Source organism: Sciurus vulgaris (genome assembly GCF_902686455.1).
Source record: "Sciurus vulgaris genome assembly, chromosome: 3".
NCBI classification, from domain to species: Eukaryota; Metazoa; Chordata; class Mammalia; order Rodentia; family Sciuridae; genus Sciurus; species Sciurus vulgaris.
This window is the reverse complement of record NC_136463.1, coordinates 122,266,747-122,290,987: the sequence shown is the minus strand read 5'-3', so window position 1 is coordinate 122,290,987 and position 24,241 is coordinate 122,266,747. Positions and strand designations below refer to the sequence as shown.

The 24,241-nt window shown below is 37.3% G+C and overlaps 1 protein-coding gene and 1 long non-coding RNA gene across 28 annotated transcripts in view; both read right to left on the bottom strand.

The window, feature by feature from the left end:
- Window positions 1-24,241, bottom strand: part of B3GALT1 (beta-1,3-galactosyltransferase 1) — a 644,122-nt gene that overhangs the window by 5,068 nt on the left and 614,813 nt on the right. Inside the window, exon 1 of one of the 27 annotated variants that reach the window (XM_079131887.1) lies at window positions 8,106-11,285. The exons of the other annotated variants lie outside the window; for them this stretch is intronic. The gene's annotated coding sequence lies outside the window, so the exon portion shown is untranslated. Of the gene's footprint in view, window positions 1-8,105; window positions 11,286-24,241 lie in introns of those variants that run through there. 27 annotated transcript variants of the gene reach the window in all.
- Window positions 1-24,241, bottom strand: part of LOC306656561 — a 269,197-nt gene that overhangs the window by 224,368 nt on the left and 20,588 nt on the right. The window lies entirely within an intron of this gene.

Sequence of the window (24,241 nt, the reverse complement as noted above, 5' to 3'; positions counted from 1 at the left end):
TCTGTGATGGCTAAAATAAACATTATCGTTCATTTCCATAAGTCCTAAAAACGTCCTGGCAATCATCACTCCCCTTCTCCTCTCCCCATGACAGAAGTTGTTTATGAATCTATACACCCAATAAGCAAATATAGTGACTATAAACTCTAGATGAATATGAGGTAAACAGCATTAGAGAAACTTAAACAGTATCCCCTTCTTCACAAGAGAATTTCTTTGCACTTAAATGCTTTTGGGCAGTAAAGTCTTCTTTCAAACAGGCCTCAGATCTCTTTCCCATTTTTTCATATCTGAGCTTTTGTTTGCTTGATTCTGATGAAGGAATCAATTGTTCTTTGCTTTTTCTAAATGTACCTTTGACAATGTGTTGATCAGCACTGGAAAGTCTCTGTTAATACTGTGTGTCTCTTGGATCTGACTAGAAAGAATTCCCAACTGTTCCTCACTGTCTCCTTACTTTGGCTCTCACAACTCTTAGTTTATAACTCTACTTGCTATGAGACTTCCCGTGGGGGATATCCTTACCCTTTGGGCATGAAAACCATTATCCGGGCATCCTTTCGAACAGCTGGGGGCTTTCACCTTGGAGTTGATCTAAGTTGCCTTTTGTGGTTTTCAACAATTCACCCTTATGTTCCCCAGATAAGATTATTCTGACCCCTTTTAATTCTTTTTATTTAGTTACACTTGTCTATAAACATTGTAGAAATATAATGAGAGATACAATTGAGCTTGAGGGCCACACATTCAATGACAATGTGGCAGAAGAGTAACTGGTGTTCAAATTAAGAAGCTGTCCTCAGGAACACTAATTCTTTCTAGAAATTTTAGTATTTCCTAGAACTTTTAAATTTTATGCCAGTTAAAAATATATGCCAGGTTACAAAGTTCATTCATATAAAAATCATTTCATCCTTCCCAGTTAGAGCAGAATGTAGTAACCCTGGAAGGGAGAGATAGTAGATGATATATCAATTTCAACAAAGTCTGCTTCAAAGAAAACTATGTTTAAAAGTAAGCTGTGTTGGAGGAATTTCACTAGGATTATAGATTGAAAATCAGGCTTCTAAGCACTGTAATCAGAATGAAATAAAAAGACACAATGGGCAATAGCAGAGACAAAGTACACATTCTCAAACGAGTGAAGAGCCAACTATGAATGTGCTAGCCATCTGAGACCAACAATAACTCAGTGTGGTTAGGGTTCTAACTGAATATTAGAGTGTCTTCCAGCAACACAACTGCAGGCAAAGTCAGGCCCATTGGCCCACAGTAAGTACTCTGTAATTGCACTATCCAGTATTCTTGGCCTCCTGGAGGAACTTCCTGCTCTAAGGTGCAGGAAAGCTGATAAAAAGGACATGACAAATGGCCTCAAGTCAAGAAGGAAGCTTTGAAACATGGGACAGTAAGAAAAGGAAAGTGAGAAAAACTAGTAAGAAAGAACTTTCAAAAGGGCTTCTCAACTTGGGATATACAAATATTGTCTCCATTCAATTCCAAGGGGTTATGAGTCCCAATATGGTACTAGAAACCAAACTTCGTCTACCGTCTTAGCCTACATCTCATCCTATTGCTCTTGTCCCCTTGCTTACTATTAAATTTCAAGTCACCTATGACTAAGATGTCAAGGGACTCTGAAACAGCCTCACCTAGAACAGGCAAGGTAATCTTCAGGAGGCATTAATCAGGCTACTAATGGAGGATTTATTTCTTCTACATTTTGACCTCCTACTTATTGTCTCTTTCCTGACCTTAGAAATCAAATTACTATCCTCACTTCTATAGGTAATCCTTCATTTAACTCTTGAATTTACATAGTCATTTGTGAATTCACTTATTCACCAATTACCAATTAATCATATATTTATTGAGGGCCTATTATATGTGAAGTAATGAGAAGAGAGATAGAACCCATATTCCTGTCTCAAACACTCCTAGTCTAGGACGTCTTACATAAATGATGTAAGAATTTTTATCATGAGGTTATTGGAGTAGGTAGGAGAGGTGTGGTGGAGAACAGAACATGGGAGGACAAGGTATAATTCTGGAGCCCATGCACAGGACAGCTCCAAGGGGCCACCATTCACATAGGCTATAATGTGCATCTCATTCCCTACCCCATCCCAGAGTCAAATAATGAGGTAACCATGGGGAGCATGGCATAAAGAGCTGAAAAACATGCGAGCTAAGCCGAATCTTCAAGGACAGGATGGAAGTTGGGCAGTCTAGGCAATGGGAACATCAAATATAAAGGTATAAAAGGAGAGAGAGCATTATATGCAGCAGGGTCTGAACAACTGAGAGAAGAAAAAGTGTGTTGAGGAGCAAGGGTGTGAGAGGAGGGATAGAGAGATGAGCAGGGTCGGATGGTAAGTGGCATCCAGAGACACTCTGCTTGAAGTAGCTGGTTACCCATCTGTGCAATCTAAAAGGTATGAGGAAGGATTTTACTTCCCCAAATCCTACTCACTGACTTTAATAGCAATTACTTCTTCCATGTCAGGGATTTCTTTCTCCCATAGCTCTATATTCTAGAAGAATAAGTAAGAATTTGTTTTATTTGATACCATTCTGTGAGATTTTCTAGAGGAAGGGACTGCATAATTTAGGTACCTGAAAGGTTAGGAAAGGCCAGGAAAAGGGAGATATATGAGAAACAGGTGAGAATGTGAAGAAAATGTATGTATTTATAAGCACTGTTTTACAGAAGAATGAACATTTCTCCTGGACAGCTAATAACTATGAGACTTCTTGCCATTATTATTGCTAGCTTTGATTTTAAATGCATAGACACTGCACTATGTGCTGTGTTCTATGCCATTCTAAACTATTTTATAAAGCTTCATTCCTTACAGTGTTATAAGAGAAGTCTCATTTTCTCCATTTTACAAATTAGAGAATAGAAATTCAGAGGTAGTATAGTTTGTTCAAGATCATGAAGCTAGTGGATGACCTTGTAAGTAGTCACTCCCCAGCTTCCTAAGACCTGTTGGGATCACAGGTATTGTCTCTGGTGGGAAAGCCATCCCAGTCTATTCAGGTTGCTGTTCTTCCAGTGATCCACACATTTATTTCCTTATATGTGCGTCCGTCTGGTTTATCCTGGTTTGCTATACACTACACTATGCTACCACTGTAGAGATTCATGGTCACTAGAACTAATGCTTTGCAAAAAGCACATTAAAGCTTGAAGACACTGTGGGTGGGGTGGAGAGGTTTTGAAGTGTTTTGCAGGTCCTCTTCTCTGTGATCCTGAAGCATGTACACAATGCACTGAAAGAATCACCATTTCTATTGATCTTTTTTTTTCCCCTTTTTCCTTCAGAAATGAGAACAAAAATAGGTATTGTATTACATTGTAGTCAACACTAAATGGAAATTAGTATTTACCAAATCCTCTGTTTAAAAAGCAACAACGAAGAATCAGAAATGTGAAAAGGAACCAGTGTAGAATCTGAAGAGTGGCCAAGGAAAATGTGGACTTATGGACCTGAGTGTTAAAAAGTGGCCTTTTTGCATACAACCGAACAGACTTCTCAGGTGACCAAATAAATGCAAAAATACACCTTTGGGCAGGAAGTAGTACTACAACTAAAGAAAGAATCATGTGATATACAGAACTTTGAAGATCAATTTTATGTGTGTTGGATGAAGTTGGGGGTAATAGGCCAGATGCTCTGGATTACTCTGAGTAATCCTATTTTGTGATTTGGATTTTCTTTTTCTTAGTAGCCAAAAATATATGGTAAGAGCAAGCAGTTTTATCTGCCTTGTCTCCAAATACATTGGCTGTATTAACAACCATTGGCAGATCATTTGAGCTTCTGGGGAAAGGGTTCTATGGAGGCAGTGTTAGATACAAAGGGTAGGACCTAATGGGGATGAGAGGATGACACTTCATCAGTTCATCGTTTGGGAACCTGGCACATGGATTGATAAATTCTACTAAATTAGTAGGATTCCTATCAGTGTTTTATAGATTTTTCCCCCTAGTGCTGGGAATCAAACCCATGGACTTGTGCACACATATGAATTGCTCTACCACTGAGTCATACCTCCCACCCCACAATACAAATTTTCCTGTAGAGAAATCTTTTTTCCCCTTAGAAAACTCAAAGCCAAAGGCCCAGTGGAAAATAAGAGACCCTCCCTCAAAAAAAAAAATCAATGGAGAAGATCTCGGGAAGTCATTGAATGTCACAAAGTAGAATCTTCTGGGGGGTTCTTTTAGTTTTACAGGATTTTTAAAAATTTCTTCTTAACAGACAAGTTAATTTATCAGTGAAATGTAAAGGTGCACATATAACATTTGTCATTCCTTTTAGCAGCTTTACCACAACGGCAAGACACTGATGACACATTAACTTGTCATCCATTAAATACAAATCCCTCCAAATAGGAACATTGAGCTAGAACACTTGAAAGATTTCCCTCCAGGGCCATACTGTATTGCAGATTACCTCATTCACAGAACTCTCCAGTAAATATCCACCTTTACCTTTCAGAAAGTTAATGGGGCAGAATTTTCAATTTAAGAAGCACATGTTTCTCCTAGAAACTGTTAAGCTGTCTGCTGTTTTGAATAATTTATTTTAAAAGACCCAAAACCTTACTAAAATTATTTTTTTATCCATCCAGAGGTGAGGCCCAGGAACATGTGGGTAGTGTCTGGTGAACTGTGTGTATTTGGGTATCTATTTCCATCATGGTGCAAGCAATGTGATGATTAATCTTATGTATCAACTTGACTGGTCTGAGGGAAGCCTGGACAGCTAGTGGAACATCATATCTATGTGTGTCTATGGGAGTGTTTCTGGAAGAGATTAGTGTTTGAACTCACGGTTTGAGTGAAAAAATCTTCCTCACCAATGCAAGTGGGTACCATCCAGTCTGTTGAGTATCTAAATAGAATGAAAGGGTGGAGGCAGAACAAATTTACTATCTGTCCGTGAACTGAGACATTCACCTTCTGCCCTTGGAGATGGGCACTTCTGAACTCAGACAGGGATTTATAGCCCTGGTTTCTCCTTTACTCTCAGGGTTTTGGGTCAAGTTTGGAATTACACCACCAGCGTTCCTGGGCCTCTGGCTTGTAGAGGGTAAGTCATGGGACTTCCCAATCTCCATAATCTTGTGAGCCAATGTTTCATTATATATCTCTTCCTATATATCTCTATGGCTTAGATGTGAGGTGTGCCTTAGATGTGAAGTTCATATGTTAAACAATGCAAGGATTTTCAGAGGTGAAATGATTAGATTATGAGAGATGTAACCTATTTGGTGTATTAATCCACTGTATAGATTAACTGGGCAGTAACTATAGGTAGCTAGGGTGTGGCTGGAGGAAGTAGGTCACTGGTGGTGCACTTCCGGGGTTTACATTTTGTCCCTAGTAAGCGGAGCTCTCTCTGCTTCCTGGTGGCCATATTCTGAGCTCCTTTCCTCTGCTACACTCTTCTACCATGATGTTTTGGCTCACCTTGGGCATAGAGCTATAGAGTTGGTCAACCATGGACTGAATCTCTGAAACCATGAACCAAAATAAACTTGTCCTCCTCTAATTATCCTTGTCATGTTTTTTGGTCACAGAAACACAAAGCTAATAAAAAAATGCATTTTTATATCTCATTGTTTCTATGCCTTTGAAAAGTCCTAACTAAAACAATCAGGTACAAGTCAATACTGACTTCCTATGTCTTGGTTGCCACTTACACTGAGTTAGCTTAGCTATGGTTCTAACTTCCCTCACCCATGGGCAAGTTCGCAGGAACCTCAACAAATGACCCACGTACCTCCACTGTCTCAAACGATATTTCTAGTTCTGATTTGCTTTGCATTTTAAAATCTGCTTCATTTGTGTATCAAAGATGAACTGAATACCTACTAGGTGCCAGGTACTGAGCTGGTTAGACATGTGGGAGCTTATTTTCCAGGAGTGGGAGACCAAAAATAATGATAATATGTTACAAAAGTAGAAAATTAGTCCCAGGTAGTAAGAAATACCATTAAGCAAATAAAGTGAAGTGATGGGACAGAGACTAAACAAAGGTAGGAAAGAGAGGGGATACTTAAGATAAATTGTAGACTTGGGATGTCAGCAGTGAGCTAGCATGTGCAAGGCCCTGGATTGGATGCCTTGCACCACTAAATGAATGAATGAATGAATGAATAGCTAAATAAATAAATCAGTGATACTCTAAGGAGTGGACAGCTATCTCTGGTTTAGCCTTTGAGACTTTTAGAAATTTTTGTCTCCTTTGCTTGGCTCTTTGTGGTTAGTACCTCGTTAGGAGTATCTTTCTACTTCTGACCTCTGTCCTCCTGCTCTTTTGGATCTTGTTCTCTTTGTATTTCCCAGCTGTGGCCATTCTATCCTCTCTGCATCCAGAGCTATAGGTTACCTGCTGTATTATTTTGCCAGAGCTGCCATAACAGAGTACTACAAATTGGGAAGTTTAACAATATAAACATATCATGTCACAGTTCTGGAGGCTACAAGTTTGAGGAGATTTCAAAATTGGTTCTTCCCCAGGGCTATCAGGAAGAATCTGTACTACACCTCTCTCCTAGTTTCTAGGTTGGCACACAATGTTTACCGTTCCTTGGCTTGTAGATGTGTCCACTTGATCTCTGCTTTCATGTGGCTTTTCACTATGTGTTTATCTTTGGTTCTCAAGTTTTCCCATTTTGTAAGGATACCATATTGCCTTAGGGCTCACCTTAATGACTTTTTTGTAACTTTATTTGTGTGTAGGCTCTATTTCCAAATAGAGTCACATTTTGAGGTATAGGGGTTAAAGACTTCAACATGTCTCTTTTTTGCAGGACACAGTTCTATCTGTTGCATCCATTTTCCTGGGTAGCAGCAATGATATACTTTGTTCCTCAGACTTTTCTCCTTCACACTTAAATTTTTCCTGATTTAAGCTGGTAAGCAAGCAAGCAAATTCTTGGTTTTTGGTAAACTAACTTCCAAAGGGTGAAAAACTTGTAATTAGCATTTGAAGAAGAATGAAATGTAAGTGTGAAGATGGACACAAAATCTGGTTTATTTTTAGATTAAAAAAGAAAGAAAGAAAGAAAAGTCAACATAAGGCCATATGAAGTGTATCATAGTTTAAAGTAGTCCTTTACTCCTGCCACCTTCTCTTTCCTCTGAGTCCTTGAAAAATTCATACTAGTCCAGAAAGTCAAGCCAGGACCGTGGCACAGTTCCCAAACCAACAGTTCAAGAGATACTTGCTTGATTTCTGGAGATAAAGGACAATTCTCCTGTGTCATTTCAAAGTACCAGCATTTTTATTATCGAGACCCAACTTTGGATATTCATATAGAGTACATGGCACTACAAAAGTCGTTTCAAAAACAACAACAAAAAAGTGCATAGTAACATTAAAAACATGGTGAACGGAGAACAGTTGAAAAAAAGTAAAAAAGTCCTTGTAACCAGTTAAAAGAGAATCAAGACAGGAAAATGGGGTGAGAGGGGAGGAAAAGCAAGAAGCACTATACTTCTGCTTATGAAATGTTCTTGCAGTGGGCGAAGTGCTGGTACTTCACAGTACTGAGAAAAAGAGTTCCCGTCTGAAAAATGTTTTCATCTCTAATGACTTTCCTCAGAGCAGGTAGATGAGTGAAATCAAAGTATCTTCATTCTTTGGGGAAATACAGGAACTCAGACACAACAGAACTAATTGATAAATGAGCTCCCTAAGCCAGAGTTTCTAGTAGGCTGCATTAATTTGGCATATGGTTAGCCTGATGTGCCCAGCTCCCTCCCTTTTTCTTGTTCTGGTAATTATGCTGTAAATAAGCACAGGAGAGAAAGAAATAAAGTACAATTAACACTAGATAATGGTGCTTGAAGGAAGAATTTCATAAGCCACTACGTTATCCAGCTTGCTAAGTTATTATCTTTCTGAGTGAAAGGGGATGACTCGTCCCGGTCTTTCTTTTAAGCAAGTCCCCTGGCTACATAAAGCCCATCTGCAGAAGTTGGAATCCCCGAGTGCCTCTAGGAGTAAAGACAGACAAGGAGCTAATTTGCTCCTTTTAAAAATTTAATTATGAATCTTTCAAAGAGAACTCATAATTGAACTTACCTAATAGATCATGTCCAACAGGAAGTGGCAAAAAGCAAATGGTAAGTTCATCATGACTTGGCAGCTGAAATCATTTCCCTCCCAAATCTGGAAGAAATGATTTGAACATTTCTCCTTTTCAGTTTATATATCTTGACATTTATTCAAAAGATCTTATAAATCCCTGCATTGGGAAGAATAGGGCCAACTTGAGAAAGAAGAGGGATCGAGTGTCTTCGTGTGGGCTCAGGGCTCTTGCTATTCTGAAAGCCACACTTTATTTCACAAGGAGAATGTGCACTTCAAATTAGAAGGGAAGATTATAGCTTCCTTCAAATCAATGTGTTGCCCTAGTTCTAGAATTCAGAGAATTTCTTAACATCGCTACAATCCTCTCAGGGAAAAATGAAAATGAGGATATCTCATTATTTTAAATAAATGCTTGGCTTCCTTTGCAGTGATGGATATTGTATCTTATATAAGACTCATTTTTAAAGACGGGAAGAGCAATCACTTATTTAATCATAGGCGCCTGGAAGCTTGGCAAGCGCGATTGGGCCTCCGGTGGAGCTTCTCTACTGGGAAAGGAAATGCCAGTATTTTTTATTAGAAATGTGGAAGAGGATGAGAGGAAAGACATCCGACTAATATAAACAGCAGCTGGGAGAATTTTAAAATGATGAGCTATGCAATACCAAAAGAGTATTCATTTGTCCCATTAATATTATTTTTTTGGGGGGAAGGCTGATATAAATGGCCATCTTTAGAAATCAGAAAAATATCACTGTATTTAGTGTATTTACTATCCAAAATGTAAAAGTCTAGGGAGATAGCTCACAGACAGCTCATCACAAAGAGGTAATATTATGTCCTATTTCAAAAGAATAATTTTAATACTAAGTAATAACTGATAACATATGGAGGAGAATTTGGAATTTTTATTTTCCTTTCTTTTTGTTTTCTAACTCAAATGCTCCTTTAACAATATCAGCTTATTAGAATCCAAAATGGCCAAAAATAATTTTACATAGCTGCTATCAGTGGAAGTTATTTTGTAGTTAATCAATCTTATGTCAGAAGACCTGGATTCAACTCCTCAATATTAGTCATCAGATCTGAAGCCTATGCAAACTTATGCTTCTTTTTCCTTATTGATCTCATGAGAATGGTAACAACTGGTCTGGTTTCACAGAGTCATCGTAAGGATCAAGAGAAATACTGTGCTTGAAAATATTTTATAATCCGAATAGGCTACATGAATGTAGAGCATCATCACTACTAATATAAACATGATAAATAAAGGCAAAACCAGAAAGGATTGCCTATAAAATGTTTCATGAGGAATGATCAGCCAATGTATCTTGACTAATTGGTACAAAAGTGGTTTTCTTACTTGGCTGTTGCTCAAAAGGAAAAAAAACATAGGACTTGGCATCTCCAGTTGACTGTTTTCATAAGAAGCTTTCAGTTTCATTTTTTAAGGTCAATTATAAAAAGGTCTTGCACTTGTGTTGAAAAAAAGGAAGGGGCATGTAGGTTAGAGGAAGTGTCATTATGTCTATTTATCATTAGCACTAAGTGACACAATATTAGAATTTTTTCAAATATAGCTTCAGATTATTAGAATCCTACAGATTTGGTCTTCTGAATAGCAATTTCATAACCACAATTAATATTTTATGCATACAAAAATTGTCTGAAATGGTTATACCATGATTATTTTGCACAGTTAAGACAAAGCAACATCAAATATAACTTTATAATTTTTTCTTCATAAGTTTATCAAGATTGTAATGGAACCTGTCTGGGATGTTATCATTTAATAACTTATCCATGAGATTTATCAATCTTTAGTAATAGAATTGGATTGATAAATTGGTATAGAAATGCACTCAAATGGAAACCTGGGTGATGATGACAGACAGGCTTGTTTAGCAGAGTAGCTTTTTAATGTCTTTTTGTTCTTAAATTCTGGGTTATGTGCATGATTTTTCTTAGTCCATACTGGCCAATCATATGAAATCACTGTCCTTTGTTTCTTTCCCATCCTTAGCCGTCTATGTTGGCTCTTCAGGATCCTCACTTCTGCCATCCCCAGCATTGTACCACATGAGGTATCCACTCAACATTTGCTCAACTGGATATTACCTTGTGCTTCAAACTTCTGTATCTATACATTCCCCTTTGGTACATTCCTTTTTTTTTTTTTTTTTAAACTAAAGATTTTTATTTCTCCTATGGTTTCATCCCTCTGAACTCGTTGCCACAATCAACTTGACATGGCTCTTTAATCTGCTTTGAGCTACACGGACTCCTCTAACTTGAATTCAGTGCCCAGGGATCACAGTTATAATCTCTCTCAAGGCTTTTGCTTTTTAAATTCTCATTCAATGGTTAGTTCCCTGTTCTCTCTTCCCCTCTGCACCAATTCCATCCTTGTCTACCATCTTTACTTTTATGTCTGGGTCTGAGAACATTTTGGTGTAAAGACTGATAATCAAAGGGAGATGGGACAACCTAGTCTCCAGGACAAAGAACAGGATCAACAGTTGAAAGAAAATATTACAGATGAAGTTCTGCAATGATATCTTGGGGAATCTCTTTTCCTTAAAATATTTTTTAGGTTCAAAATTCCATGCACCCTCACTGATGAGGAATTCTGCTGCCAGTACTTGCTTGGTAACCCCCTGAAGAAAGACCTCTGATATTTGGGTTTTATTTGCTAGCTCCTCTTTGGTTTCTAGAAATGCTATCTTTACTTTGCTTAGAACAACGACAACAAGAACCAGCTCTTCTCTTGACCCTGGCATTACCTTCAATTATTATCAGTTTCCTTCTTGATTTCACACCAGGGCATAAATGAGTGCTCTCTCCTGGGTCTTCCACATTTCCTCACATATTTAACTCCTGAACCTCGCAGTACAACACACAATGGCATTCTGAGGAAAGCAGGAAATTCTCCCAACCCCTTCCTCCCTGCTGTCAGCTGCCTTTGAAACCCTGGGACACTCTTAACTCCTGCAACACTTGCCACAGCCTCAGCCTCAGCACTGGGAGCTCACACCCTTGAGTACATGGCTTCTGCTACTTCTCTCCAAAACTGTTTTCTCAGAAGCTGGGTCAATGCACTCATATCTTCCCATTTTTAGTACTGCTCTTTTTTCTTATACGGAAGGGAGAAGTTTTCCGTTCTCCTTTTTTTTTTTTTTTGCTCCCCCCGCCCCTTAAGAAGATGATATGGGCTGGGGATGTAGCTCAGTTGGTAGAGTGCTTGCCTCGCAAGCATAAGGCCCTGGGTTCAAATCCCCAGCACCGCAAAAAAGAAAAAAAAAGAAAATGATATATTTCAGAGCACAGTGTTTTAATCCAAACACTTTTCAATTCTCATTCTTTTGTTACTTTTCCTTACAAACTGGGAAGTTTGTCTCATGGACAAACTAAAACTGTGTGTAAGACAGATTTTGTTAAAGACAACAAAAAGTAAATAAATAAGTAAATAAATGACCCTTATATAGATGCGAGCTTTTTTTTTTTTCTTATTTAAGATGCCCGGTTATTTCTAAAACTGCTGAAGGTTGTAAAAATTCCCATTCAGGGGATTTTTTAATTGGACCATTAGAGATGACTTTCTATGAAATTCTGAGGTTATTTTAAATTTAAAGACTTTCTTTTGCGGCGGGGTATTGAACTTAGGGACAATTAACCATTGAGCCACATCCCCAGCCCTATTTTGTATTTTATTTAGAGACAGTATTTCACTGAGTTGATTAGCCTCTCACTGTTGTTGAGCTAGCTTTGAACTTGAGATCCTCCCATCTCAGTCTCCCAAGCCACTGGTTACAAGCATGTGCCACAACACCCAGCTGAAAGATTGCATTTTAATAGTCCTTTATTCACTAAGTCCTGGTCAGATGGTACGGGTGATTTTTCTAAGAAAATTTTAAGTTATTTCCTATCTTTCTCTCTTAGTACATAATTTGAAAGTCCATCAGACAGTTTGCAAGTTCTGTAGGAGAATTTAGGAAAGGTCTCTAAGTATAGTTAGAAACAGGTCAGTTGTAAAAGAAATAGTCCTTTTTAAAAATAAACATGGGATTGTATAAATTAAAGGAAAAAAAATTATTTCTTGTCATTCTTTCCTCTATCTCTTCAGTCAGAAGGGTAACCATTTTCATGATTGTATACAATACTATGGTATATAATTCCTAAGACTTGCAGAATCAGATTTACAACATTTAATCCTTAATTCTTTTGAATGAATATATTAAACCAATGGTTTCTATTTAATTAATACCTACCACTTTTTAGGGCTATAAAACTATTTTACAAATATAATGTTATGTTGTGGTTTGGAACTGGGTTGTTCCCCAAAGGCTCATATATTGAGGTTTTTGTCCCCAAAGTAGAGGACAGAGGAGGGGTCTTCAGGAAGGGCTCTGACCTCATCAGTGGATCAGTTAATTGAGGCATCATAATTTGAATGGTCTATTGGGAGGTGGTAGAAAATGTAGGAGATGGGACCTAGTAGAAGGGAATGGTTTCTTGGGGCATATTCTTGAGGACTTCAACTTGGTCCAAGGCTCCTTCCTCTCTGTTTCTGCTTCTCTGCTGCTGATGGTCATGAGCTGAGCAGCTTTTCTCCTCCACACTTTTTTGCTGTCGTGTTCTGTCTCACCTCAGGTGTAGAGCAATGGAGCCTGCTGACCATGAACTGAAACCTCTGAAACTGTAAGTCAAAATAAATCTTCCCTCCTTTAAGTTATATTTCTCAGATATTTGTCACAGCAATAAAAAGCAGTCTAACACATTTTGCTAACAACTTTTTTCACTAAGAAGTAAGTGTCATGGTTCTTGTTTTATAGAAGAAAGTGAGTCCCCCAGAGAGAGAAAGCAGTTTGTCTAGCTTCATAGAAATAATGAGTGAATAAGCCTGAATTTGAATACAGATCCACTAAACTGTAATATATGAATCTTTATACCGCATTGTGCATTTCACTTTTTGCATGGTAGTTAGAAGAAATATTTTTCGTATTTCCTTTAATTATCCGTGGAGTAATGACAGGTAGGGAAAATGGACTTATAGCAGCTGTGAGTCTCACCTTGGCTCTGAGCCTCTGTTTCATTGTGTAGATGTGTCAGTCAGTATTTTTAATAGAACTAAACACAGGTTGAAGAACCCATCTCCATTTGCTGGACTAGTCCCTTCAAAATATTAAGATAGCTTGAAAGTCAAATCTGTCATAATGTTTGGAACTCATGAAATTCTACATAAAAAGAAAACAGTTGCTCTTAAGGTGTATTTTAACGAAGCTCTGAAGGCCAGGTGAGTTACTCATCTCTACCATAATGGGGCACTCATTTATTTGGGAAGACTATAAAATTTGGTACCAGAAGACTGCTATTTAACTAGAAAAGCGACTGTCATCAAGAATTTCCCCATTTATGGAAGATTTGCTAGTTTCAGTAACTCACTTCTCATTCCAATACCCCTTTAACATTTCTTCCTGGAAATGGACCAATTGTAAAAGAAGCTGAAATCTACAATTTAGTCTCCCAGGCTCCTTTACAACTATGATAAAGTCCTATGACATAGTTTCTACTTTCAGATACCTCTGGGCAAGACATAGCTGCAGGAGGGAGCAACACCAGGAGGCAGCAACTTTCTGACTCTTTGAATACCCTAGGAAGCACATGGGAAACAAGGGCGTCTGATTGTCCTGAAAGAGCAGCAAAAAGATTTGCAGCCTCCACAAGCAAATATCATAGCAATAGAGGCAGAGGAGGTGGCGGAGTGTCCAGTGAAATAGCTCCAGAGGATGCATGTACTTTTGGGCTGCCTTGTTCATGACCCTGCAGTTCTAGCTGGCTAGTTGCCAAATCTGGGTCTTGCCTTGCCAGAGCCCCAGGCAACCTACCCGGTCTGATAGAGTGGATTTTGTTTGCAATGAAGAATCCTACACCACACACCATTTTCTCTACTTCTTTAAGTATAAAATGAGATGACGATAATCTAATTTTCAGACCGTGAGGCAAATGTTATACTGTAAAATGGTATACAGAGTTTAATTTTTGTTAATATTTATGTTTGGTCACTTTGGCATTATCTGAGAGAATTACAAACCACTATAAAATAAACAAATTCCTACTGTGCTCATCTTGAAAAATATTACATAGCATTTCCATGTGAGGAGCAGCCCTTTGAACTGAGAAATATATTTTAAAGCACTATTTTCTCTTTTCATGTTTTCTGAAGATGTATGCCATGTGTCTTTTGACAATGTCCTATGGCTCTCATGTGATCCTACCCTGAATGACAACCATTATCTCTGCCAGGAAGGTCTTGCTTCTTTTTTTTTTTTTTTTTTTTTTACAGACTGCATTTTGATTCATTGTACCACATGGGGTATATCATTTCATTGCTATGATTGTGCATGATGTAGATTCATACCATTTGTGTAATCATATATGTACATAGGGTAATGATGTCTGTCTCATTCCACCATTTTTCATACCCCCTCCCTCTCATTTCCCTCTGCGTAATCTAAAGTTCCTCCGTTCTTCTCTCAACCCCCCATCCCCCCAATAGGCTGCCATAAGTATACTCTGAAAAATTGCTGAAAATTTATTTGGTTCTTTTTTACGATATGCTAATTCTTCATTGTAATCATACATGCCAGCATACATTGTCCTATTGGTGACTTTGGAGACAGGCTGACAACTTATTGTTTTCTATCCCCCTTCACCTTTTTGTACTGAAAATGAACCACTATGATTTTGTGTGTGTTTGTTCATATATTACATTTGATAATTCCACTGTTAAATTTTATTAACATTATACTAAATATACAAACTAAAATGTAAATCCCCTATCTTTAAGGAGCTTAGAGATATATTAATTATATGTAGGAAAATGAGGGATAATTAGAGGTACTATTTATGTGTTATTATAAGTGAAACACTTAATTCTCGATGGGGATGACTGGATGATTCATTGAAGAGACACAATTTAACTTGATATCCAAAATTTAAAAATAAATAGAAGCCAGGCATGGTGGCATATTCCTGTAATTCCAGCAACTCTGGAGGCTGAGGCAGGAGGATCTCAAGTTCAAGGTCAGCCTGGGCAACTAAGCAAGATCCTGTCTCCAAATATAAAATAAAAACCACTGGGGCTATAGCTCAGTGGCAGAGTGCCCCTGGGTTCAATCCCTGGTATTGCTAAATAACTAAATAGAATTAAAATGAATAAAGAAAGCTTAATAGGAGAAAATTGGTTTTTAGGGAACAGTAAAGGGAAAGTATTTGCAATGCATTTGCAAAGAAACAAAGTTTTTAATTATCTGATTTATTTCAAGAATAGAGAGCTGTTTAGCATGGCTGACCATGGGGTTCATGGTAGAATGTAATTGAATTGAGAATGAAAGGGAGTCATTGCTTGAGAGTCCACCTTTTCCGCCATTACACATTATCACTTCTTCATCTTCAGTATACCTCCATGACTTTACCATCGATTGTATTTTAAGTAGATCATTTCCTTATATCATAAGGGAAGATGCCTCAATCAATAGGCTAATTTCTGAATGGCTTTTAACAGTGCCTCTTTGATAAACTATAATCTCTTTCAGGGCAATGATTGTATCTTTCTCACTATTTTTCCCCTCTCATTATTATGTCTATCTTTATCACTATGCTTTAGCATAATAGCAAAGTACAAAGTGCATTCTCATTGATGAATAAATAATTTGAGTAAATGGCATTCACTTGGCCATAAACAGTAATTCGTTATCTGATAATAGTATCAACAAGAGTCCTTTGATGAGATATTATAGATATGTATTTATGTGATGTGCTGGGAAGGTACCCCAAAAGTTGTTCTACATTTGCAGTATGTGATATCTTCCCCTACGCTGGATTCTTTGCACAATGCCATTCAAAGCAATGCCTCTGATTTAATTCCTGAACAAATACCACTTCATTATAATGTTCTTAGATTAAAAATAGATATTCTGGATAAAACATAAAATTTCTGTGTTTAGGAAAATAGTCCTCATGGAAGTAATACACACACACACACACACACCATGAACACAAGAGAAATTCAGGAAATATAATATACCATCTGACCCTTCTCTGAGGTGAATATTTATCAGTTTTTTACAGGTTGTCAACTGTCAAATCTTTGAATTATTCTTTCCTGAATGTCTTTCTGAACTGATTTTTTAAAAAATATATTATCTGACTTGCTATTGTGGTGGGTCATTGGTGATTACATCCATCTTGTCCAGCTACAGCAGTAGCATGTGTAAATTGCATCTCTAAGGAGTGATAAAATGATGCAAATAGTATTTTTCACCTTGAGTTACCATAGCCACAGTCATTATTTGCAATAGCTACTGTGCTGTGTTCTTCTACGAATCCCCTAACAAGATGCTTCACCTCACGTCACATTCAAACTACTAGTAAAAATATCTACACTGAAAAGTTTGAAGACAACATAACTTCACTGCCCAAACTGCCTTTCCAGGAAGTTACCTTGAGAGCTCTTGATAAGTTGGTTTGAAAATTCTTTACAGAAGTCATTAACTGAAAGATTCAAGAGGGCAGATTGCATTTTTGGGTAATAGGAATGGGGTGAAGAATAATTCTCTGATAATTGGAAAGTTTTCAGGGCATGATGCACCACTGTAATAATGGTCTCCATGGCTCCCCAGGCATATGTCAGTCCCAAAAGACAAAAGGAGAAGTACCAATGCTTCTGGGTCCCTGGAGAGCTCTAGAACATTGTTCTAAGTAATTGTCAGAAATCAGAATTATTACTTATCTTCTGTTTGGGTTATAGAGCTAGCCATGTCAGTAAATGCACAGTAGGAGTAGTATATTCAGAGAGGTCTGAGAGAAGCTTTTCAAAGTTCTGTCTTATTACTTTGGGTTGTGATATGCTAATGGGTGAAAGCATTGGGTTAAACAAAATTTATTAGATTTAGTCACTTCAGGAAGTTTTTAAAATTATCTATTCCCTTGAAGATCTTAAGACAGAACTCTAACATGGCCCACAGAATTTCATCTTTCTAGAACCTTCTTTGGGACACAGTTTGGGATGCCATACCTAGTAGGCAGTTAAGATACTCCATGACTTCCCTCTTGAAAATGTAAATGACTATCATTACTTTTTTGTTAATGCACTTTTTTTGTTGTTTATCAGAAAAGAGAGGGGAGGGCTGTCTGCTTTATGGGGTCAACATAATTCTCTTTGAGTATATATATATATATATATATATATATATTTAAAGTCTATAAATCTAGTACCTTATTACTCTTGACTTTTTTAGTCTTTCTTTTTCTAATAGCATATTTTAAGACTGCTGATTTTGAGAAAGGTTTTGTTTTAGAGTTATAAAACCATTGCAAGCATAAGACAAAAAATGTAGAAGCAAAAAGGAAAAGAAAAATCAACCATAACCCTACCAAGCAGATATGTGCATTGCTGACAAGTAGATGTAGTTGTTTTCCTATTTGTATTTTGTAAGTATGGGATCATGTTGTCTGTGCACTTTCATGTCTGTTTTTCCTCGTTAACAAGCATCATCAACACTCTTGCATGCGATAATATACTCTCATGCCATTCATTTCCAGTGACTGCTGTATTCCATTTATGTAATCATTCCTCCACAGTCGGATATTTAGTCTAACACTTTTCCCAAGCCTAACCTATTAGCATTCTCAGAGACTGTAGTGAAGTGACTATTGGAACAGATGACAATGTTCTTGGTTCTATAAAGCCTTATCCTAGGGACTTCACGTGTCTCAATTGTGGAGTGTGAGAACAAAGTCACCAGATCTGCTGTCTGGAGTCCCTGAAATCATACTCATGGCACTAGTGCCAGTCATAACTTTCCAAACTGGCTCATCAATTTGCAACTATAACTTATTCCCAGGCTACTAGTATTTCAGAGAAACAATTCCAACCATTGAAACCTGTAGTTTATGGTTCAAATCCACAGAACGGCACTAAGTCAATCTTTCTGGTGTTGAGATAAGAAGAGTATGGGATCTGGAGTCTTTAGAGTGGCAGGATAAAATAGTTCCCTGTTTCCTTTGAAGTCTTATAGGTTATTTATCTCAGAACTTTTCCTGAAATGAATGCCTATATCACTTTACACCTTAAATAGCATCTTCAGCATCATAGGGGCAGTTATTATGAGGCTGAGATCAGCAATACTGGTAGTCAGTGATGAATCAAGTCCAATAATAATTTGATTTGATTGATAAGTACTGAGGATTCCTGTCTGGAGATTCACCACAAGAATCCTCTGGGCATCTGGTCAAATGCGGCCTGATGGAGCCTGGTGCACTGGATTTCCCTAGTCTAAGTGAAACTTTACCCCAGGTGCATTATCTTACAGACATATCTTGATTTTCTTACATCTTAGTTTACCTATCTATGAAACATCTTGAAATAATATTCATATAAAGGAAGTCAAATAGGATCAGATATACTTGGCTATTTCTGATTGTTAAAAGTTTATGAAAATTTGCAACTACAAAATTTTTTAAAAATGCAAACAGTAAAAATTTTCTGAGATTTTAGATTTTGTCAGAGGTTTTGAAAAGCATGTAAGGGTCTTAAACCAGAAGACAGAACTGTGAAGTGTTAAAGCTGTCAATCATGTAATCAGACAACTTGAGTTCAAATTCTGCCATCTCCAATAATTTCCTCAGCTTTAAAATGAGAAAAGTGTGCCTATTTCAGATTCATAAAAATAAAATGAAATAAATCTTGGGAAAGTACTCAATACCAATCGCAGACAATCAGGCTTAATAAGTACTAATATTAATTTTAGCATTTAAAGAAAATCACAAAAAACTTTAAAATATTTTAATGTAATTTATTATCCATTATGAATGTTTTTATTATTGTCCCTACTATGTGTATGCAACTACTATCCTCTAAGGAGAAGAAGTCTACAGAGTAGTCACTTCAGATTTATTGCAATGAAATGCAGGGAGTGATGAAATAAATGTCATGGACACGTGTATGAGATGTTGTGAGGTGCACTGCTTTGTGCAGGCAGAATCTGGGGTATTTCCGGGAGTCATATTGCATGTGCAATGAATTTTACTCAAAGGTAGTAGTAAGTGTGACTGAAAGGCTATGACTTCTGCTTCCCTCCAGGATTTTAAACTCAGGCTCATATCTGAAGAACTGTTTTCATCCCCTTTTGTTTTGACCAGTAACTTTTATTTTCTTACAGAAGACATGATAAAGCACGTTCCCACCATTCTCAGTATAAAGTAACTTTTGTAGTAAGACGTGTCTTTATGTACCCAGGGAATAAATTTTATCCTCAGGAAATGAATTTTAATTCATTTAGTCTTTTCTTTTTCAGCTTTGTTAATGTTTATGCTGAATCACATCCTAAAAACCTGGACAAAGTCAAGTCAATAGTGTCTGATGTTTAATGAAGCAAAAACAAGCAAAAGAAAAGACAATTGTTATTTTAAAAGAAATACATTATGATCCAGATAGTTATTTATTCCCATCTTTATTTCCTAAGGTTAACCTTGTTTTCCCTCCCCCTGAAATATTCTCTTGGCAAATATAAAATCTCAAAACCTATATTCATCTTAACCATTCTGATTTCATGTAGCTTTGTCTGGGGCAAGTTTCCTAATAAGGAACGTGGCTCAGTGGCTGCTGGCTAAAAATCAGTTGGTGTATGCTTCTCACTGTCTATTAGAAGGAGGTAGCTGGATGGGGCCTGATTCTCATCAGGCTGATACATTTCATTTGCACTTTTTGCAGAACTGCTCAAGCAAGTGTAGTGATGCCATTTTGGCCAGGTTTGCTAATTGGAAAATGATAAAGAGTACCTGAATAATCTCAGCGTCTCTAGGGAATTTGCCAAATTGGAGGTTTAATCCTATGGCCTTTCTTGTCCTAAATGCACTATCCCGATTTTTGGTCTCTCTTCAGACACGAATGGGGTTCGCAATGATTGAATGTCAGATGTGAAAGAACCAGAAAAGTCGACTTTCTTCTGGGAAGGGGAAAGGGAAAGGTGAGAATCTTGTGCCTACCTTTATTGTCTCCGATACTGAGTGTAGGAGATTGTTCCTGAATAACTCTTTTTATTTGTTTTGTTTTTTTAGAGAAGGAAGAGTTTATTTTGGTTCTGAATAGCTCTTTTAAAAGGTGCTTCAAAAAAATCTTTTGGAGGAGGTTATGAGTATCACAAAGGCATGTAGATCTTCTGTCATTCTCAGTAAAATTAACATAGCTGGTAGATGGAAGTGGAACTTCTTAGCATGCCTGAAAATGTCAGCCCTGTCCTTAAGCACTGGGTTTGAATCAGAGGATGCCATCATGTTTATGAAACATGATTAATTCAGAAACTTCATGACTGTATATTATGGGAAAAAGATTAGCTGTTTGTGACCTAAGAAAAGGAACCTGTGGAATTGAAGCTAGAGCACAAGTCTTTGATTATACTTTGAGATTTGCTGTCTTCTGGAAAAAAGATTCCAATGTGGCTTTCAGGGAGAGATGAACTGGGACAAGCTGATCTTTCTCCATCTCTCCATGTTGTGCCCTTACAAAGGATGCACTCTGTGGTGATCATTATTCAGACATTACCGGCTTTTGACAAAGAGAAATTTAGGCTCCATTTGGACACCATAAATCTTATGTTTTCCAATGTGGACAGATATTTATATAATGTTTATATTAGGCACTATTACATGTACTAAATCTTTATGATTGAAAAAAAGATTTCTTTTTCTCTGAGAATATATAAAGACCATATGGCCCCAAGAATACCATTGCCTTGACTTGACCAACATTAGAGTGTTTTTGAAATGGAAAATAACACACTCTATTTTGTGCAACAAAGTTTTCTTTATAACAATCCTCTTTAGAATAGAGTTTAACTCTCAGTAATATAGAAATGCAACCTTCAACTTGTCTTTATTAAAAACTCTGATTTTGCCCTTAAAACCCGAATTTCAAGGTTGCAAGTAGTTTTATGAGATGATTTAGGACTCCAGGGATTACCAGAACCTTTTGTAAAGGTATTTTAGGAACTACAGGAAAAGAGTTTTAAGTATTTCCTTTGGGAATTTGTACCAGGATCTGATCAAGTTTACTTACAGATATCATTTTTAATATGTAGAGAAGCTTTTCATATAATTTCAGCAACTATCTTCTAGTTTTTCTTGGGACATGCAAATCAGTGATGTTTTTATAGCACTTATTCAAGGATGGACAGGTAACTTCTAACTTGTTTCCACATTAACCCATTGCCTATTTCAGTGGTGGGGGAAAACGGACTCTACCTCACAGATAGTTCTTATTGTCCAGTGTTACTTCAATGAGCAAATCAGAAAATAGCTACATTCAGGTAGTGATTTTTATCTGATCTGTAATTACTGAAATCTCTCAGGATCTTTCTGAATCTCATTTGAGATACTCACTGTATGGTCTTCAAGAGTCACCGGTGCTTCTATTTTTGTTTTTGTTAAATTAATTTCCAAGCCTATGAGTTTCAGGTTCAAAACCTCTGTGGGAGACGATGCCATCTGCCATAGAGCTTGTCCTCTGAGCTGTGAGCTGAGAGGAAACTCTATTTCATAGATAAAATAGTAAATGAGGGAAGGGGAATGTGTTTATTTTCACTTTCCACAGACAACAGTGGGAGTGGATGTAAATTCTGGCAGGGAGACTATGTTAGGTGGCAAATTACCACCGTCATTTGCATAATGTGTAATCTAAGGTGTTGATTCATCTTTGGTAAACAGGCATGTTTAGTGAAGGGAGGCGAAATTACGCATTGCCCTCTGCTTGCCCCTTAAGAAACCTATCACATTCCTTCTCTCCATCAACTCCACAGAGCAGGAAACTTTCTGCTCCATTGAACTTGCTTCCTGTCTCTACTTAGTAAACTGACTAATAGCTCTGGCTCGTCCTCTGCTGCCACTTCTGATGTTGCTGCTTGCAGCTGCCACTTCCCCAAAGAAAAGAGCTGATGTCCATGTGATGGACTGGTTTGGGGAAATGCTCATAAATTTAACTACTACACTGCACCTCTCCCACCCACCCCTAGATAGGACTTTTGAAGACTTTGAGGAATTTCTTTGTTAAGAAACTGCTTTGCTGTTAAAACTGTAACCATACAATGTTAATTCCATTGTAGAGTAGCTGATATGTAATAGGCTACTTATCGAAGGTGGGTGTTCAGCATAGAACTTCAATTTAAAAACTGGACACATGGGGTTGGGAGTGAATCTCAGTAGTAGAGCGTTTGCCTAGCATGAACAAAGTCCTGGTGGGTTCTGTCCCCATCAGCACACACATCATATACCTGTTTACCTGGTTATGAAAATACCTGTGCTTCAGCAAATGAGTCCTCTCATTTTAGTGAAAGTCTTAACATTAACTATTGACAAACTTTGTTTTATTAAATAGATGGTGGTCAAAAGTGAGACCCTTGCAGCTTCTGCTGCATTGTCTTTACTTAGTCCCTATTCACATTGCATAGTAATAGTGTCACTTCCGACATTCATGGTGGGAGGTTTCTACATAACTTCTTCCTTTGCTTATACAATAACTAAGCTATTACTGCTACTAACACGTAGTAACTTTGTGTCAGATACTATTGATTTTCTCTCATTTTTAGAAGTGATGAAACTGAAGGCCAGAATATTTTAAAGACTTTTCTAATTCCATTTGTTGTAGGCACCTGCAGTTATCATTTATGCAGCTTAAAAATGTTCGAATATCAGCAACTTTATATTACTTAACCTGTTGACTACTCAGGAAAGCCAGAATTCAAACTCAGGCCAGCCACGGCTTAATGTCAGCCTTCCATCCCATGTCACATGCTGCTGACTTATTTATTTGTATTCCGTCTTGTTTCCAGAGTAGAGATCGCATGTATTATACACTCAATATATTATATGGCTAATAAATATTTGTTGATTACATTTTTAAGTGATTTTGAAGAAAATACCACAGATTTGTCTTATTACCAATTAGCCAAGCACTGGTCCCGGTTTGTACCACTGTAACTCTAGTGGTTATCAAGGCCTGTTAAATACTCGGTCTTGATTCATTAATTCCTCTACTTGACATATAGAGTAGTTTTCCAAAGCTCAAGTAGCTGTCACTAGTGATGGACTTTTCCTGGGACAGGTGAAATCTTGCATCTCCGTTCTCTCTTTCTATTTCTCTGTTTTTCCAACCAGAGATACTTAGTGATTTCACAAGTTTTATGGGATGATTAAGAAAACACTTAGAAATTCACCTCTAAAATATCCCTCCCAGTTCTTTCTCCTATTAATATCTTATTTCCACACTCTCATTTTTTTCTCTCTCTGCTACTTTCTCACTCCCAGAGATAATACTCTTATTAGGTTTTTTTTGGCTTATAGCCATTTACATCAAATACTTATTTTGACCATTTTTAAGGACATGTTTGCCCATTTTGGAAGAACCCAAATGGTTTTAATACTATGTTCAAAAATATGAATTTTCAGAGCAGATCAGTGACTATACAATTTAGGTTGTAATTACATAGTAATTACTCAATTTGCTCATGAACACTGAATCATCTCCATGAATTTCAGACAGATGTCACAACAGATGCACCTCATAAAAATGAGACTTTCCATTTACTGCAGCAGTAGTTAGGCTTATAATCTGTAGCAGTGCTGAATTAAATTACTAACAGAGGGCACTATTGAAAACTATTAGGAAGTATGATTGAAACACAAGAAGGACAGAAGTCATCAAGTTAAGGAAGATTCCCATAAGTAAGAGCATGAAAGGAAGTGTTGGCATTTCTAAGGTTTAACGAACAATTGGCTTTAGGGTTATCTGACAGTTATCAATGGTAATAACTGGATTTCCAAGGAAATCTTCCAGTGTACATACTTATCTCATTTGATTACCATCAGAATCTGGATGTAGATATGGGATACTCAGAAGTTCATTCAAGTTCTCAGTGCTGTTGTGTACAGAGCCCCAGCCCAAGAGAAGTCTGCCTGCCACTTCTCTTTTCTTACCATTACATCACCCTGCTTCTTCATGGGAATAGGAAGTTCAGTTGCCAAATCAATTAACTGCATGTGTGTGTTTAATCAAATTGAGTGACCTTTTGACT